Here is a 20519-nt window from a genome sequence, read left to right on the forward strand (position 1 = left end):
AGTGCATGCACGACTGGTAAGACACCCTGTACAAGCCTGGAAACATCATAACAAGGGTGTGTGTTTTCTTTGGCCCTTTCTAGTACAGCGTGACTGTAAATAAAAGGTGTTACGATTGTATAACTCAATGATACGCAATGTGTCAACCTCGAAGGGATGAAAGGCTGAGACAGTCTAAAAGGGATTCAAATCTACACTGAGCAGGTTTCATATAAAACTGTCCTGCACGCAGCACATTACCCCTCTGAGCTAACTATTAAAGTCTGCTGTCAAAGCAATGCTTAATTGGTGAAAAGGTTAAGGCAGTGTCCTTTTGGTGGTGAACTGATCTCCTGCATGTCTGCCTTTGCCCCTCCCACCACGCCCATCGTGATTGTTTCTGACCTATCCTAATGAAGCCGCTGCCCACCTGCTAAAGCTGATTTCCCTGGGTATTTCCGGGAAGGTAGTAAACACAATTTTGTGCCCGAGTCATGGAAAAGGGTGCAGAGATCCCGCAAAAGGTATGCCAAGAACAACTCTGCCTGAGCCTGCGCGCATACGTTTTTCTGTGCGCTCTGTGTATTCATGGAATTGATTGCGCAAAGTAAACGTATACGCAAGTCATGGCTGGACATGCCCTCGCGCAAAGCAAAAACAGACAGAAACAGCTACCTTTGCGTGCTCCTAGGGCACAAACACATGCTCCCTTGAAACAGTGTGTGGGGTTCCCTGTAACCAGGTCTGCACCTCGGGGAGACTGTGCAGGGTCCCCCATAAGAGTTACCGGCACTCAGACAACATTTGTAAAAATGTCCATAGCTCAGGTAAAACTTAGAAAAATCTGCTTGCGCGTGCCCGTAAACCATTCCTGCACCCTACCACACTTCGTACGTGCACCCCTAAGTCAGATCAGAACTCTGGCTACATACACGCACCCCTAAATCCAAAATGCAATCTCACCTCTGCACGGTGAATCCTATGCGCTGTCACGGTTTATTACTTGGCACACGCAAGCTAGGGAACGCCTTCCCCTACAATGAATTTGGCGCACAATAAAACGCTTTTTTATTTTTTAGTGTACTACGGATTCTTTTTGAGTAGGTCGCAACCCGCCTCGCACCCTAGCTCCACAAACACCCCGTGTCACAATGGACTAGGAACCAAGCTGGTGTGTATCAATGAAATATGTATTTAATGTCAAAGGAAAATCAACCAATGACAACAGCCACCAATGTTGTGGCAACACAAAATGCAATAATCTATACAAAACCAAGTTAGGATATACTGTCACAGTTGCTTCCTTTTTGTTAAATGGCAAAACAAAAAAAGAACAATTCAAAACAATGATAGCACTAGCATTAGGCACTGCCCCCTGCGAAACCCAACCCCCAAACATCAATTGGACTTCATTTCTTTGAATGGAAGTCAGTGGCAGGGAGTAAGAATACAGGGGGACAGTCGGTTTTGGTGTGGTGCCCTTAGAAACAATATGGAGAGCCAGAAAAGCAGGGGAAAAATCAGCTTTTAGAGCACCAACGGAATTTTATTTTTAATTATTTCTCACACCTGCTAGGTAAAAGAGATGGAAAAACAGGGAATTTGCTTGCTTATGTTTAGAAAGGCAGGCAGAGATTTTAGGGAATACTAATCCTGCCCGGCTAACTATCGCCCAATCTCCATCACTCCCTTCCTGGGCAAGCTCCTGCAGAAACTGGCCATCTCCCAGCTTAATCTCCATTCTGATTCTGTTGTTAGTCTTCATGACCATCAGTCTGGCTTCAGAGCTGCCAGAAGCACGGAAACTGCTCTCCTGAACATCCGTGAAGACCTGCTCTCCAACCTTGACTCCAACACTCCGTGGGTTCTCATTTGGCTCAATCTCTCTTCTGCCTTTGATACTGTCACCCATGCCATACTGCTCAACCGCCTCTGTGAAAACCTGGGTATAACTGGTCAGGCTCTGGCATTGCTGACCTCTTTCCGCTCCAATCGACCCTCCCAGGTCCAACTGGGGTCCTTCCTCTCTGACATCTTTTTCTCTACCTGTGGTGTCCCCGAGGGATCTAACCTCTCTCCCTGGCTATTCAACCAGTATCTGGTAATCCTTGCCCGGCGCATCGCCGCTCTCTGCCCCAACTTTCAGTGCTATGCGGATGATACCCAGCTCATTTTCAGGCTACCCTCGGCCTCTTCCTCTCCTTCCCTTATCTCTGACTGTCTGTCTGCTATCCAGGAATGGTGTGCCGCCAATGACCTCTGCCTTAATGCCAGTAAGACTGAGATTCTACTCATCGGCACACCCACTCCCTCCTTCCCTGCAGCTCTCTGGCCGGCCTCTCTTGGCCCTCTTCCTGCTCCTACTTGCAAGTCAAAAAACCTCAGGGTCATCTTCGACTCCACACTCTCCTTCTCTCCTCACATATCTGATGTCTCTAAGAAGTCACACTACCAGCTGCACCTCCTCACAGGTATTCTTCCTTTCCTCTCCTTCCCCCAGAAGCTCACTGTCTCCAGAGCCCTGGTTCTCTCTAAACTGGACTACTGTAACAGCCTCTATCTAAATCTGCCTGCCTCTACTCTCCGCCCTCTGCAACTCATCCAGAACAGGACTGCTAGACTTGTCCTTGGCCTCAAGCCCAGGGACCGTATCTCTCCAGGACTGAAATCTCTACACTGGCTCCCAGTGGCTGCGAAGATTAAGTTCAAAACCCTCTGCATTGTCCACAAGGCCTTCTGGGGCCTGGGGCCAAAATACCTTCAACTCTCTCTTCCTAAATATCTTCCTTCTCGAGCTCTTCGCACATCCGCCTGCAACTCCCTCAGGATCAGCCGCTTCTCCAAGCAATGAGTTGGGGGTAGATATCTCTCTGCGTCAGGGGCCTCCCTCTGGAACAGCCTCCCTGCATCCCTGAAACTTCAGGAGAACCATCTCCGGTTCCGGACACACCTCAAAACCTTCCTCTTTGCTTCTGCTTTCTCTCCCCGTCTCCCCTGCTAAATTCCTTACTGAAACTCCACTGATTCTGCAACTGGGCCACACTCACCTATCTCGGACCTTGGCCCAGCCACTCTCCCCTTGCACTGCCTCCCTGGCAACCCCTGCACTGCGGGACTGTCTCTTTATCCCTACAGCCCCCCTTCCCAGCACTTGTCTGCACTTACCTTGCACTTGCCACCAGCTGGCCCTTATTATTTATCTTGTTCTTCTTCTACCCCTGTACTGCACTTTCCCCTCTCCCTTTCCCTTGCACTTTTCCCTTCCCCTCTACCCTTGCACTTGCTTGATCTGAATGACACCTGGCCTAGTAGGATCATTGTCTGTCTTCCCTTTGTTCCCCCCTCCCTGCCTAGTCGCGCCTTGAAACACTTGTGTATAGGCGCGTTACAAATGCCATATCATATCATATAATATCAATCGGTACACAAAGATAAAATCGATTTTTACAATATGCAACACATGTGCATTGGAAAGGGAAAGCAAATGAAAAATCGCTTTGACCATACAATAGGGAAAGAGGAACAGAAGAGGGAAATCGTTTTTTGGTATGCTAAGCTCAAATTCAATGAAAAAGAAAAAGCAAATGGAATTTGATTTTACTGAGGCTGCAAATGACAGATAGTCTCTGGGAAATTGGGTAGCACACACAAGTCAAATCGGTTTTGGTTCAGGATGACAGATTCAAAGAGAAAAAACAGTGACAAATGGAAATTCGTTTATCAGGGCCAAATTTAAACACAGGGCCACCTTTGTTTCCCCGATCACAATGGGATGAATTCTTTTGGGCAACACTTTATAACTATAAGAAGTACCAAAAACACTGTGAAAAAGTTTACTGGTTACGAATTCCACCAATCCCGTTCCCGGGGAATAAATTGATTGACTTACCAAAATACTCTGGATTTACACAGACAAATTAGTTTTTTTTTTTAATGGGGATATGCTAAAATAGACAGGCAAACAAAAGATTCTTCTATGGGGAGATGACTGACCTACATGGGCAAACAAATGATTCTTCAATGGAGAGATGACTAAAATGCACTGGCAATTAGGGTTTTAAATGAGGAATTCTCTCCGTCCTCCTTTTTCTGTCTCCCCGGTTTTTGTGTGCCCTGCCCCAGTGCAGTCCCTCTTTTATAGCAGAAGTGACATCACCAATTTTACAATCTATGGGAAGTACCCTGCAATAATCCCTGCTCCTAGGATTGGACAGTAACCATCTCTCTGTCCGCCCCCTGTCAGGATTGGTTTAGGGGTTTGGAGCAACATCTGTCTCTTCCAATTCGTCATCAACCTTTGTTCTCCTTTCCACTTTTTGGCAAAAACTAGTTATGTATCACAATTTCATAATTGCATTAGCAACTGCCATACAAAAAATATGTTCTGTGTTAGCTGATCATGGGGAATTAGATAAGCCAACTGCCAAATCCGCACAATGTAGCATGGGCATGTGGCACATTTCTGTCATTTCCATAAAATGCACAACCGCTATGAAGATGTAAGTGATCAAGCATATCCCTGATTTAATTTTCCACCTTTTCACCAACTCTCACATTTGTAACATGTTCAGATCAGCCAGAAACCTAGTCTAACTGGCCATTAGAGTTTCCAGAGCAATGGGTAGAAGCATTTTACATCCCAAAAACTTCCTGGAAATTACATAAAAAATGGCATAAAAATGAAATCAATCCCCAGAATGGTTGCTGCGCAAAATGCCTAAAATGAAAAAAGTCTTTTAAAAGTAATTGTGAGTGTTCCTGTTCAGCTGGGAGAGCTGCTTCATCCAGCACTGCCATCTGTCCCCCTGGGCCAACCTGTGACCAGAGGTTTTTGTGAGTCTCTATGAAGTTAGTGTGTGCTCTTTGAAGTGGGTGCAACAAGGATTCACACCTTTTAGTCATGATCCAACCAAGGATGGCTTTCTATTGAACTCCCTGTTTTCCTAGTCTGCGGGTCTGAAACATACAACATTTTGACACCTTTATCAGCACCACATTTTATTGTGGGGTTATTAGATGTGAGATGTGACATGGAGATCGAAGTGGGGCTTTCCTTTGTGAAGTTTTGCCCTCAGCCAGAACAGGTTTTTCGTGACGACAAGTGTCTCTTCAAATGTCACTGGAGTTTTGTGGGTGAATCATAATATACATTGCTTTGGTCAACCCACACATCATGTTTTGCATTCCTGACATGTTTCTGTGGCAGTGATATTTTTTCCATTATGGCTTTTAAAAGCCATATTTATTTGAAAACACATGTGCAGGTCATTTTTGCATTCAGTTGTTTAAAAATCATGTTTTCCATGTCACAGGATTCTGTGATTCCTCCTCCTTTTGTGAATTAAACTGCTGCTTGTGCATTGATAATGTCCCAACAGGGACTTGATCTCTATGAGATCCCTGTGGATGGCTCTGGTTTTGACCAACTGGTCAGCCAAGTCATTTCCGGTTTTGTCTGATCCGTCTATTCTGGAGTGACCTTTGATCTTTTTCTAGTAGATAGTCATCTCATTAGAGGTGACCAGATCATCAACGGCTTGTATTAATTTCCCATTCTTGAGTGGTTTGTTGTTTGCACACAGCATTCCTCACCTTTTCCAATTCATCAGGTGCTCCACGAACCCATTCCTGACATAAACTGAATCAGTGATTATGACCGGTTCATGGAGCTGGTGTTGCACGGCAGTGAGGATGGCTTGATTTACCACCATCAACTCATCCACCTGACTGCTTTGAGGACTGACCTTGTGCCCAGCAGAGTGCTCCGGGGCTCATTCACGCAGACATTCCTAATGCAAGCCACCCGTTATTTTTCCAAGTTGTTGTCAACATGGTAGGATCACCCATTCACATAAACTGTGGGTATCCCCTGGCACGTGTCTTCCTCATAGACTTTCTGAGGGGAAGTCAGGTACGCCTCCATGTTGTCTTGGGTTTTTAGACTTTTGTCCTCGAGACAGTTTTCTTGAGCACAATCATGCAAGTCAGCCAAAAATTTCTTGTTTTGGCCATATGTAACCTCCACAGTAAAGCCTTTCATGGACAGAATCCACAAAGTAATTCTAGAATTACTCACATTCCCTGCCTAGATTCGGTCACTTTGGAGATATTGCAAGGGCTGGTGAGGAGTCTTGACAATGATGTGCTCCCCCTGGATGAACGGGCGGTAATTTTTCAATGCCCACACCGCTGCCAGGAGTGCCTTTTCACAATCGTTGAATTTTTCCTCCACAGAGGACAAAGTCTTACTCGTATACGAGATGCCTTTGTTGACCTTGTCATGCTTCTGGTATAGTACTGCTGTTAAGCAAGTATTTGAGAACCCCGTCTCCAAGAAGAACTCCTTGTTTTTGATGGGGTAAGCCAAACAAGGCAACTGTTAAAGGCTTCTTTTGAGCTGTTTTACTGCCTCGGCTTGCTCTGGACCTCACTCCCACTTGGTCCCGGCCTTTAGTAAATGAAACAAGGGTCTTGTGACCTCTGCGTAGTCCCCTATGAACTTCCTACTGTAATTTGTAAGTCCAAGAAGGCTTCTTAGTTCACACAGAGTCGTGGTTTTTTTTTTAATTTTAATAAGGCTTCCACCTTTTTCACCTGAGGATTGAGACCCTCAGGGTGATTTCATGCCCTAGGAAGTTCACACAGGTCTTACACCATTGCACCTTCTGAAAGACAGTTTGGCTCTGGCTTCCTTCAACTGGGTCAGAACATAGTGTATTTCAGCTATGTGTTCCTCCACAGTTGAGCTTTTGATTAGAACATAATCTACATAGGCCAGATTTCCCCTTTCACCCAAGTTGAGTATTTGCAGAAAGATGTTAATTTTGTTTCTAGAGTTTATATATCCAAAGGGAGTTTGGGTCCACTTGTACTGCTGCACCCTGAAGGTAAAGGCTAGCTTGTACTGGTCCTTCCTTACTCACGGGTACTGTCCAGTAACCATTGGTCAGGTCAATTGTGGTATACACCTTTGACTCTTGTATCTGTGCAGTCGCTGATCGATGTAGGGAAGAGGTCATGGGACATGTGGACCCATTTATTTAACTCCCAAAGGTCTGCACAAAGTCTCTATTGGCCACTGGGTTTTAGTATCCCCAGTACCGGGTTATTAAAGGTACTGTGGGCTGGGCGAATATTCCCACTGGATACTAAATTCTTTATAATCTCTGTGAGTGACTCCATGGACGCAAGGGGCAACTGGCATCGCTTCACAAATATGGGGGCCCTCCCAGGATCTTTTGCTATGGAGGTGGAATGTATCTCGGTGCGACCACAGTCATATGAGTTCAAGGCAAACATCTCTTGAAAATACAAAAACACCTGTTTCAGCTTCTGCTTCTGCTCCTCGGTCTCACAGGCATCAGCGAGGTTGGTTTGTTACTCAGCCATCTGCCTGGAAATAAATCAGATTTTGCAATTTCTGTTGCGTTGCGTTGCAAGATCTCTTGTTATGGTGTTGGCCTGGACAGGAGGTTTCACGGAGGGGAGGCAGTCACTGTTGAGTTGAAACACCACCTCATCCTTTTGATGTCTCTGATTACCTCTCCCCTCCATAAGGACAGGAAGAGTACACCAAGAAATTCCCCCCTTGTTGGGTGAAAATCTTTTCTGAGGTATGTTGTCATCACAGAGGTAACAGTCATTTGGAATTTGTCCCATGATACGATTCCCTAAGTTAATGGAAACATGTTGGGCATCATCCGACATTCCAATAAAGGTGTCTGCGCCCAGAGTGATACTCCTAGGGTCACTGTAATCCACCAATATTCCAATGGTGTTATGTTCTAGGTCAACTAGTGGTGCCGGTGTTCAAATGCAACCATTGCTTTTGGATGTGATAATTTAAATTTATATAAGCGTCCATGTTTTGGAGGTTCTGTCCTCACTTAATTTTCAAGGGAATAGTGAATTGTCGGACCAGTCCTGGTTTGGCGACGTCTTCTCCAGTTTGAACTTCAACTGCATACAGCAGCAATTGGGCTGACCAAAATGCTTTCTCAGGATTCTCAAAGCCCATGGGGTTACCCCCCAGTCAGGACCAGATTTTGTAATTAATTAGGTCCAAATTAATTGTGAATCGATTGAGAAAGTCACTGCCTAAGTAAAAGGCAGAGGGGACATCTCTAACAACCCAACAATTATAATCTATGCTTTTGTCACCAATGGACATTCTTGTCCTGCACCTGCTAGGAAAGCTATGTTAAGAATTTGGAGTTTCCAGTCCCATTTTCCACTTGTCAATCAACTGAAATGTGGGAATGGTTTGATCTTGTGGGAGTTTCCTGAATAACATTTCGCTGATGAAGCATTTTCCATTATTCGCACATACTCTGGTGAGAACAGGCTCCCCGCACTCATTTACCTCAATGGCAAGAAACAACTGTTCACCTTTTTTTCTGGATATCAGCCAAACTCTGACATGTTTTTTCATCTTTTTTTGTGTTGGGATTTGGGTTCTCTTCAAATTGTAGATCGGTATACAATTTCAGGTTATTTCCTTCCAGTGTGGAATGTCACTTGAAACTGGAAGGAAGGTTGATTTTCAAAAATGGAGAAGGGTTCACATTACCAGTTTATTCTCCTACTGAGATGACAGTGATGTCAGGGACCTTATTGTTCCTAAAGTGGAATTCGATTTTGTCAGACTACTGTTCAATCATGGGGCATTCCCTATGTAGACTTACGTAGTGTGTGCTTTGTTTTAGTTTTATCGGCCGGTTAGTCTGTGTCCAGAGGACCTTGTTCACACAGTCAATCAGGGGTGACAGCCTCCGCAGGAGGTCATTCCCCAGGAGACAAGGTGTGCCCTCTGGAGTGATGACTATTACAGGGGGTTTCACCCTATGACCCCCAATTTGGTTCTCCAGATCCGCAGTCCCATCGAAGGAAATGTCATTTCCGTCAAAGTTTTGGAGTTGTCCAGGAAGAGGTGTGAGGGGAATTTGATGACGCTCCCTCCTTCCTGAATTAATTTGGTCAAATGCCTTTTTGGACAGAAAGGTGGTTTGGGAAGCAGTATCCAACAGTGCTGAAAATGCACCTTGGCCCTGGCTCTTGACGGAGACATGAAAATGCCTTCTCTCTCCTCGAGGGGGCAAAGGAAATGTGCATTTTGGGCCAATCTGGCAGATAACTTCTATATTTTTAACTATGACACTGTGTGATCTTGGGAGGTTTTCTGTGTTGGAGTCCGGGAATCTGTGAAAAATATTTGCCACCCAGATATCTGTGTGTTTTCGGAATCCCCTTTTTCCCGTGATTCCCTGCTGTACCCCTTTTCCTGGAGACAGGAATGAAGCTCCCTCATTGATTGCAGAGTCATCTGGGTGACATGTTTGAGGTTCAGGAATTGGTGGTTCTGGGTCAGTCCCCACACTTACCCAGTCTAAGTTCGAAATTTTTGTGACCCATTTTTCCTTGGGAGGAATCCCCCCATACCTGAAAGAGAAGGTTCTCTTCGCTGAATCCGCCAGGGATTCTTCCCCTTCAAACTGGATGATGCAGATTTCCTCCATGAAATGGGTTTTCTTTGTCCCTTGGTTTCTCCTACTTACTCTCTGTTCCTTAGGTTGCAGCTTTTTGGGGGTAGGAGATTTGGGTTCAGCGTCAGAGGTTTCTAGGGTTTTTTCTCAGGGCTTTGCATGTCCCTTGCCCCTGGACCTCCTCCTTTGGAACCTGTTGGTTGTTGGGGTTTTCACCCCGTCATTGCTCCTGGGTACCAGTCCCTGGGTTTGAGCTGTTCTGGGCAGCCATGTTCATTTGAGGGCCTGCTGTGCCCTCAACATGCAACTCAGGTCTTGGGTCAGACTTTGGAACTCACGCTCCAGTTGCAACATCCGCTCTAATTGGTATGGGGGTCTAGAGTCATACCGTTGCTGCTCTTGGGAAGGGTACCTGTCCCTTCTCCCGGAGTAGCTCGGTTATTGAGGGTTTCCCTGGTAGCCCTCCATCCTTGGTCTCCCTTCTCCCCGATTTCGGGGTCTAGAGTCTTGAAAATGGGGAGAGAGGGGAGGATTGTTCTGAAGGTTGGGGTAGGTTGCCTGGGGAAGAAACTTAAATTGGAAGGTGGAATATTACTTCCCTCTTGAGGGAGGTTTTGTGGGAAGTTTGGAAGGAGGTTAGGAGGGAAGTTTCCCGGGGCCATACTTACCAGATTGGACGCCCCCTCTGTGCCGGCGGAGTCCATATATAACCCAAGATGGGTCTGTTCCCCTTGAACCAAGGGCTAATGTAGGTGGCAGAGTCAGGTGATCCATTTGTTGGATATCCTGCCTGGCCACCACCCATTTGGGATTGATCAGATGGTCTCCTCGGCCTCACATTTGGTATATTAGAGGGATGAGTGTTTTTAGGCCCACCATTTCTAAATCCAGAATGGGGGTATTCTTCTGCTCCGCCACCTTGGCAGCAGCGGGGGTGTTGCATGGATTGGGATTTTTGGGGTTCTTTTTGTTCTCAACTGGCTTTGGACCTTCGATCCGGGTAGCTAGCTCTATTACCCAATCCAGGGTCCTTTGATCATGGAAGTCCCTTACCAAATTGGTCATGATGGGGTCTAGTCTCTTCTCCCTTACTGTATTATGGGTTCTCTGGGTCACTGGCCTTGGCTTTCCTCTTTTGCACAGGGGAGTACGCATCTTGCTTCTACCTTGTTCCGGGTTTGGTGAAGAACTCCTCCCACCTCCCTGAACGGGTGGAGGTATTCAAGATGCTCTTTTGAGGCCTGAACTCTGGGTTCTTCTTTATCTGCAAAGTGGACCAGATGGTCCCTTTGTAACCTGTGTTTCTGCCAGTCTAACTCCCGATCTTCTCATCAAAGGAGTCCTCCTGACCAGATGTATTTGACAAGAAATTTTTAAACTTAATTAACGATGCACATCCATCAATATCTGCTAGGGACTGGCCTTCCGGCGCAGTTATAGTAGGCCTAATGGAGTCCAGCTGCCTCATGGGTCCCGGTTCTTGTGAACTAGTAGACATGAAATTGACAGTGCTTTGTGCATATAATGTGGTGAGTTGGCTTGTGGCCCCTGGTAAAGAGGGCAACACACCGTGGTGAGAGGTTGCCCTTCCATACCCTAACTGTTTGGGGTTTCTCAAGGCCTGATTGAGTCTAGCCATTTCCTGCTCCAATCTCTCTGCTTTATCTTTCTCAGCCCCTATCTCTTGGTGGTAGATAGAGGACTGAGCTTTGAACTCTGCCACCAGAGCTTTAGTAGCTTCTATAACCTTGCTTTGTGCCACTACTTGGCCGTGGAGTCTCTTGTTTTCCTCACAAAGGGACTCATTTTCTTTCTGTGAATCTTTTATTATCTGGAAATAGTCAGACCTCTTCTTTTGCATGATGCTAATCTCCTCCCTCTGTGCACATCTGCCCGGTGTGGTCTTCTCTAAATTCAATTCTACTTGCCTTACGTGTCCGATTCATTTTCTATTTACTACTCTCGTGTGAGTCAGTGCCTGAAAACATGACTCACTTTTCTCCAGGTTTGTCTTAAACTGGCACACTTCCTGGCAAAGAGCATTTTGTCCTGATACAGTGTGCTATTCAGTTCACTGAAGTGATCTCTCTGCTGTTTCACAGCTCTCAACTTCTGGCGCTCCTGGTAAAATTCGACTTGGGAATGGACCTCCTTAATGACCCACCGGTTATTCTCCTCTTTCAATTGTTTGATCTGATTTTGAAATGCACACATGTCCTCTAAGCAGGCTCTATTGTATGCCACTTGTTGGTTACATTTTAGTTGACTCTCTTTCAGCTTCTCAACACCTTCTTGACACTCCTCTCTCAGTGCAGAAAATTGGGAGTCTCGTTTTGAATTCATTTGTTGCTGTGCTGCCAACTCATCCTTCAGCTTCTGAATAATGTCTCCTAATTTTAACTCAGCATTCTGGCTCTGTAGAACTTTCTCCTCTTCCTCTCTTATCTCTCTCTGTGCTTGCTCCAATAACTCAGATTGATTTTTACAGAGGCTACACTCTCCTGGTATCTTCCTCCCATGATCATAATATGGAAGTACATATATGCAGTGAGCTGGATCATTTTAATTTGCTCATCTTTGGTGGTTTGCGTCATATAAAATTATGTCAGGGCATGATGTAACAGGCTATTATCCTGCCACGCATCCATATTTATAGAGGTCACCTGTTGCATCATTCTAGATTGCCAGACTTCATGTTCCTGTTCGGCCCATTCACCTTTAATGAACAATTTGGATAGATTGTGCTTCCTAGCCATGTTCATTTCCACGGTGCTCATTGGTAAAATGTGTTTTGCCCTGATGGGTTCTCTATGCCAGGGCAAAATCTCAACCCTGCTCCTGCCTAGTTTGTATTCACAATCTATTATTTAGACACACAGCCCTTATACTCAGGATACAAGTTTGGCTGGCGCCTTCACAATGTAACCAGCTTTCTATCCACTAAATGTAACAATACCTTCAATGGGCTAGTCTGCTGTGCTACACTGTCACGGGTGAAAACACTTTTCTCAATCACGGCATGAGCCCCCACTTTGTCACAGTTTATTACACGGTACACGCAAGCCAGGGATCTACTTCCCCTACAATGAATGTGGCGCACAATAAAATGATTTTTATTTTTTAGTGTACTACAGATTCTTTTTTAGTAGGCCTCCAATCAGTCTCGGACACATCCTCCACAAACACCCACGTGTCACAATGGACTAGGAACCAGGCCGGTGTGTATCAATAAAATATGTATTAATTCATGATTTAATGTCAAAGGAAAATCAACCAATTACAACAGCCACCAATGTTGTGGCAACACAAAATGCAATAATCTCTACAAAACAACCAGGTTAATATATACTGTTACAGTTACTTACTTTTTTTTAATGGCAGGACAGAAAAAGAACAATTCAACACAATGGTAGCACTAGCGTTAAGCACTTCCCCCTGCAAAACTCAAGCCCCAAACATCAATTGTACTTGATTCCTATGAATGGAAGGCAATGGCAGGGTGTACGAATACAGGGGGGAAATCGGGTTTGGTGTGGTGCCCACAGAAACAATATGGAGAGCCAGGAAAACGGGGGGAAAACAGTTTTTGGAGCACCAATGGAAAAGTGTTTTTTTTTTATTATTCCTCACAATTGCTAAGGGAAAGAGATGCACAAACAGGGAATTCTATTGCTTATGTTTAGAAAGACAGGCATATCTTTTAGGGAATACTAATCAGCAAAGAGAACATTGATTTTTAGAATATGCAACACATGTGCAATGGAAAGGGCATGCAAATAATCAATCGTTTTGTCCACACAATAGGGAAAGACGAACAGAAGAGGGAAATCAGTTTTTGGCATGTTATGCTCAATTTCAATGGAAAATAAAAAGCAAATGGAATTTGTTTTTACTGAGGCTGCAAATGACAGCTAGGCTCTTGGAAAAGGGTGTAGCTCACACAAGGCAAATGGATTTTGGTTCAGAATGAAAGATGCAAAGAGAAAATACAGTGGCAAATGGGAATTTGTTTCTCAGGGTCCAATTTAAACACAGGGACACATTTGTTTCCCCAATCACAATGGGATTAATTCTTTTGGGCAACACTTTATAGCTATAACAATTAACAAAAACAATGGGAAAAAGATTGCTGGTTTCAAATTCCAACAATCCCGATCCCATGAAATTCAATGGGGGAATTAATTGATTTACTTACCAAAATACTAAGGAGTTACACAGACAAATGAGGGTTTGTCCGCTGCATCTCAGGACACTCTGGAAAGATAGGGGAGGGACCTGCTCAAAGATGGTAAGTTTCAGCAACCTTCTCTCCATCCTCCTTTTTCTGTCTCCTCGGTGTTTGTGTGTCCTGTCCTATTGCAGCCCCCCTATATAGCAGAAGTGCCATCACCAATTTTACCATCTAGGAGAAGTACCCTGCAATACTCCCTGCTGCTACGATTGGACAGTTACCCTCTCGCTCTCAGCCACTGTCAGGATTGTTTTAGGGGTTTGGAGCAACATCTGTATATTCCCATTTGTCATCATCTTGTGTTCTCCTTTCCATTTTTTGTCAAAAATGATTTTTTGTGTAAACTGATCATGGGGAATTAGATAAGCCTTGTACTATGTAGCATGGGCATGTGGCACATTTTTGTCATTTCCATACAATGCACAACTGTTATGAAGATATAACTTATCAAGCATATCCCTGATTTCATTTTCCACCTTTTCACCAACTCTCACATTTGTAAAATGTTCAGATCAGCCAGTAACCTAGTCTAACTGGCCATTGCAGTTCCCAGAGTCACAAGTAAATGCATTTTACATCCCCAAAACCACCTGGAAATTACATTAAAAATTGTATGAACATGAAATCAATCCCATTATGGTTGCTGCACAAAAGGCCTAACATAAAAATAGTCTTATACATTAAGTGTGAGTGTTCCTGTTCAGCAAATGGGAGGGTTGCTTCATCCAACATTGCTCTCTGTCCCTCTGGCCCAGTCTGTGCCCAGAGGTTTTTATGAGTCTCCTTAAAGTTAGTGGGTGCAACAAGGATTCACACCTTTTAGTCATGCTCCAGCCAAGGGTGGCTTTCTTTTAAAGTCCCTGCTTTCCTAGTCATCAGGTCTGGAGGATACAGAATTTCTATGCCTTTAGCAGCACCAAAATTTATTGTGGGGTTATTATATGTGAGATGTGACATCCAGGCCAAAGTGGGGCATTTCTTTGTGAAGTTTTTGCCTCAGCCATAACAGGATTTTCCTGAAGAGTAAGTGTCTCTTCAAATGTGACTCGAGCTTTGTGGGTGAAACATAATATACATTGCTTTGGTCAACCCACACACCATGTTTTGCTTTCCTGACATTTTTCTGTGAACAGTGATATTATTTTTCCATTGTGGCTTTTTAAAGTCATTTTTATTTGTAAACACACATGCAGGCCATGCTTTCAATGTTTAAAAATCCTGTTTTCCATGTCACAGGATTCTTTGATTCCTCCTCCTTCTGTGAATTAAACTGCTGCCTGTGCATTGATAATTATACATAGACCCCTTTCCACATGGCTCTTTAACTTTACATGAAACAAAAGCAAAAGCATGGCCATTTTTGTAGCTTTGTTTAAATGCCTGCCATTCATGTGAACACAAAAGCAAAAGCTAGGCGTTTTTTGTTGCAGGGTTTACATGTCTGCCATTCATGTGAAATGGAGTTCTGTTTGGGGCCTTTAAATACACACCACAGTGCAAGCATCTGTATGCCTGGCTTCGGGTGGCAGATAGAATGAGGGCTTTGGGTGGCCATTTCCCTGACGAGAGTTTTCGCAGTTGGATCCATGCATTTGTGGGTGTGCGATGAACTGCCTGCTGGCTATCCCTCGTAATGCCCACATTTCCCCTTGTTCTTCCTCATTTTCTGAGTGCTGCTCCTACTCTGCCCTCAGCACAAGCCACGCCCATGCTCTGCGTGGTGTCTCGTGTAAGGCACTCGGCCACTCGCAGAGACATGCCAAGCATGCACAACGTCTCTGCAAAGTACAAAAAAGTACCATGCATTTGATTTCATGAATCAACAAGCAGGCTTTGGCATGTGGTTTGGTTTGCAAAGTCCCTATTTTCCATCCAGAAAATTCCATGAATCAGGACGTTTATCTTTGCAGTCACTTTGCCAGCCTATGAGATTTTCAGTTGACATGTTAGGATTCAACCTGCCGTGTTTGTTAGCTTAAGTTAAACATATTACAACCGTAAATGACTGCAGGCCATAATCAGTGTCACAATTAAATGATTTATTTAAGAATTCAAAGGCTGCTGTCTGTGCAAGTGGCAAACGGGAGGCAGAGAGGCACAGCAGAAAAGAGACAGAGACATGAAGAGAAACAGTGTGTGGGTCGGAGTACATTGCAGTAGCACCTCAGCAGCGGAGCGGGGTGTCAGTGCTCAGGTGATTTCCAGACCTCTTCCCAAAAAAATAAAAGAAGACGATCTGACGGTCTGCCCCGCAGCAGCTCACTTTGAGCAGTCAGATCTTCTTCTCACAAAAATATGGCAACAGCGATGTGGCCCGGCGGCCACAGAGTGCACTGCCTCCAAGGCCTCTGCAACTGCTGACCTGCTATTACTCTGCTGTGGACTAAAGAGTGTCAGTGCTGAAAAATAGAGTGCCAGTGTTCGCCACCAGCAAACACCAGGCCAAATTAAGCACTGCTTATTCCTAGCACACACGCATTGCCCCTGTGCTTATCCTCCAAGACATTCAGTTATTCAGTGAATGGGGCTCATTACAATACCGGTGGTAGCCGTGCCGGTATAACAGGCACGACTGCTGCTGGTATCATTTTTCATTCCGGCACCCACGAATGGGCAATTACTGGGTCATTATGGCCCTGCTGGACCCAGTAATTGCCCATTCGCTGTCACCAGAAAAAAATGCTCCCCATTCCCATTTGCACCCAATAGGGCTCAATGGTAATGGGGAGGTCGGATGCACCGGCACCATTGAGAATGGTGCCGCTGCATCTGACATGCTCGCTCGCGGGTGCCGGTACACCCGCCAGGCCAGACCTTGCGGGTGGAAATGCACCCGCATGTAGAACTCGTAGGTTGCCTGTCCGGTAACAACGGTACCACCAAGCTTACCGGTACCCTTGTTACCGGACCGGCAAACTTATAATGAGGCCCAATGTGTTGTTACATTTGTCTTTCAACTATTGTAGGAATAAATTAATTTAAATGTATTTATACTGAATATCCTTATGTTTACGCTATACAGTGCATTAGTACAATGTTCAAGTGCGTATGTGACTACTATTGTGTAATGTCAAGGCTATACAAACCTGAATAACCTGAAATAACTCATATAAGAGATTCATCTAAGAGTTGCACTTCGGCCACTGCCCGATGCACAGCCACACAGCCACCATCAAGCTCCCACTTACCCAAATCTCTATTGCCTTCTGCATGCGCACGTCACCTTTCACAGTGTTACCCCCATCGCCACTGCTTTTGCACTCAATTTTCCCTCAACACCATCTTGCTATTGATGTGTCAATGGATCTTTGTTCCTGTCAGCAATGCTCCAAAAGCCCTGCCTCCTTCACCTATCTTGACTTCTGCTGGGGCGCCTGTACTATTGGATCGCTATTCCCCTGGCTGCTGCAGCACACACAGCCTAACCCCAGGGTACTATTAGCTTCATAGGCCTCCCCTTGAGTTATACATGCTTGACATGTTCAATTCAATGAAAATACAAGCAGTTATGGGTATTGTTCCCAGAAGTAGAGAACGCTAATGTGCCTGCTACTTAGGCATTGAAAGGCATTACTTCTGTGCACTACTTCATGAGTAGGGTCAAGCCAGAGCCAAGCCTGGGGGTCTGGCCTGACTCTTGGGACCAAACACGAGCAGAGCCGGCAACTCACTATATTAACCCTTTGAGACCAAATCAATGGCGGTATATGAGATACAAATTTCAAGTAACATAACACAACATACATGACAACATGCTCCATTCTATGCCCAGTCCTGTTTTTTTTATTGTTTTGTTTACATTTTAGGACTTTAATCCTAGATGTTTGATTGGGAAATCACAGCATGCAAAGGAAAAAAACAGGGCTGATCTAGTAATGCTAAAATGGATAGGGGCATGTTACCATGTATGCAAACATGCTACATTATGGGTTTTTAAGAGTTAAAATAATACTTGTCAAATTATACACCAACCTGAAAAATGTGTACATGTGTATGTTATTGAAAAAGAGTCTCTTTTTAGCTTTAAGTTTCCTCATCTTGAATGAGCATGACAGGAGTGGTGCAACACAAAATGTGGGGCCCCCCTGCGAGCCATGCTGAGGGGCCCCCCAAACTCTGCAACAAATCACGGGTCGTGCCACACTCTGGGTCGGCCTAGATTATCACACTTGCGCAATACGCACACAACTGCTGCTGAACGGGTATGCCACACACTGTACTAGGAGAAAGATATAAATATGTGTTTTAATGCAATATACAGCACACTTTCTGAGAAAAAATTGGCTAAGAAGCCAGAGTGTTTGCAATTGTTTTGTAGGGTAACACCAATCCAATACATGCAAGTCACCAACAGTGCACAGGAACATTAATATTAATGTTGTGCTATTAAAAATGCCATGCCACATTGAAACCATGTCCAACTGGCTGCACAATGTAGACCAGTGCAAACATGTAATAACATTACAGTAAACCATGCCAGGCCACATTTAGACATACCTAGAATAGTTGCACCAAAATGCCAGTCAAAGCAATTACACTCATCAAGACATCAGCACACATTCAAGCCCCTGCCTCCGCAGCCTCTAACAACATGGCCAAACTCTTTGAAATCTGCAAGGAACTGATCAATCCTGTCTCTACCTCTCCTGTTCCCTCCCAAACCCTCTGTACGGCTCTAGGCTCTCACTTCTCTGCTAAAACTCAGGACATCCCGTCCTCTATCCTCTCTTCCTCTACCTCATCCTATCTGCCCCCCTTTGGCCATCTCTACCTCTCCTCCTTCTTTCTCCTCTTTCTCTCTGACAACACACGACAAGGTTTCTAGACAAGTCCGATCTATGAAAGTCTCGTCCAAACAGGTGCTGCCCTGATCCTCCAAAACCATCAAGGACCATATTGACACCTGCGCTCCAGCCTTGGCCAATTTCTGTAATCACTCTTTCCCAACTCGAACGTTCCCCTCTACCCTTAAGCACTCCGTTGGTCACCCACTTATCAAGAAGCCGTCTGCCGATCCTACCTGCCCAGCAAACTGTTGCCCAATCTCCATCACTCCTTTCCTGGGCAAACTTTTGGAAAAGCTGGCCATCTCCCAGCTTACTCTTCACACTGAATCTGTTGGTTGTCTTCATGACCATCAGTCTGGCTTCAGAGCTGCCAGAGGCACCAAAACTGCTTTCCTGAACACCTGTGAAGATCTGCTCTCTAACCTTGATTCCAGCATTCCTTCTGTCCTCATCCTTTTGATCTTTCCTCTGCTTTTGACACAATCAACCACACCATCCTGATCCATCAACTACGTGAGAACCTGGGCATCACGGATCAGGCCCTGGAGTGGCTGACATCCTTCCTCTTGGAATACCCCTCCAAGGTCCAACTTGGTCCCTTTCTCGCCGCCACCTCTCTCTCTTCCTGTAGCATTCCCATGACACTATCCTCTGACCCTGGTTTTTCAACCTCTACTTGGCCCCTTTGGCCCACTTGATCTCTGCCTTCTCCTCTAACCTTCAGTGTTATGCAGATGACACTCAGGTTTCCTTGAGGCTCCTCTCTTCTCTCGCTCAATCCTGACTGTTTATCTGTGATTCAGGATTGGTGCACTTCCAATGATCTTTGATGGAGAACCTCCCAATTGGGAGACCTGCCACTGATTTCGCTCTCTCACTCTGGCCAGCCGCCTTGGGGCCTCGTCCTTCGCCTTCCTGCAAGGCAAAAAAACGTGGTTTCATCTTCAACTCCACTCTCTCTTTTTCTCCTCATATCTCAGACATCACCAAAATGTCTCACTACCATATGCTCCTCCTCAAAGGGACACTGCCCTTTCACACTTTCCCCCAGACGTTCACTGTCCCCAGAGTCCTGGTTGTCTCTAGGCTGGACTACTGCAACAGCCTCTTTCTCAATCTGCCTTCCTCTACTCTCCACCCTCTAAAACTAATCCAGAGCAAGACTGCAAGATTTATCCTTGACCTCAAGACCAAGGATCATATCTCTTCATCCCTGAAATCTCTCCAGATGGCTGCAAGCATCAAGTTCAAGTCCCTTTGCATTGTCCACAAGGCTTTCTGGGGCCGTGGCGCACTACATGCAACGCTCTCATCCAAAATACCTTCCTTCTCGAGCCCTTCACTCAGCTACCTCCAACTCTCTAAGGGTTGGATGCTTCTCCATGCAGGGAGTGAGGTTAGCTCTCTCTCCTCTGCAGGTGCCTCTCTCTGGAATGGCCTGCCTGCCCCTCACAAAATTGAGCTGGAGCACCTGAAGTTCCGAAAGCAGCTCAAAATTGGCCTCTTCTCCTCTACTTTCCTCCCCTGCTGACCTACCTGACCTACCTGTCTGCTGTACCAACTGGTTACTTGGCTACCCTTAGACTCTCAGTGAGTCCAGGCTCTTTCTTGATTGGTCACCCTTGCACTGCCTCCGGGCCTTCCACGCACTAAAGGGCTCTAACTGTAACCCCACAATCCCTTGTTCTCCTTGCACTACTCAGAGCTGCACTGCCCTGGCTCTCACTTACTCAGAGCATTACTGCCTGTTTTCTCCCCCTCTTCCTTGCACTACCCCCTCCCTTTCCCCTTGCACTTCTAATTCTCGTACTTGCACAATCTGAATGACACAATGCCTAGTAAAATCATGTCTTGTCGCGCCTTGAAACACTTGTGTACAGGCGCATTTTAAATGACTTATATCATATCATACAATTTTATCACAGATGCCCAGAAAAATATACAATGCTGCAGTAAGAAATGGCTAGACTGGCAGCACCCAAATGCCACTCTAGTCAGGTAATGACACTTAGCAGGACTGCTTTATCAGAAATGCCCAGT

The sequence above is a fragment of the Ambystoma mexicanum genome, chromosome 7q (assembly GCF_040938575.1).
Source record: "Ambystoma mexicanum isolate Mex_15411 chromosome 7q, UKY_AmexF1_1, whole genome shotgun sequence".
Classification (NCBI taxonomy): Eukaryota; Metazoa; Chordata; class Amphibia; order Caudata; family Ambystomatidae; genus Ambystoma; species Ambystoma mexicanum.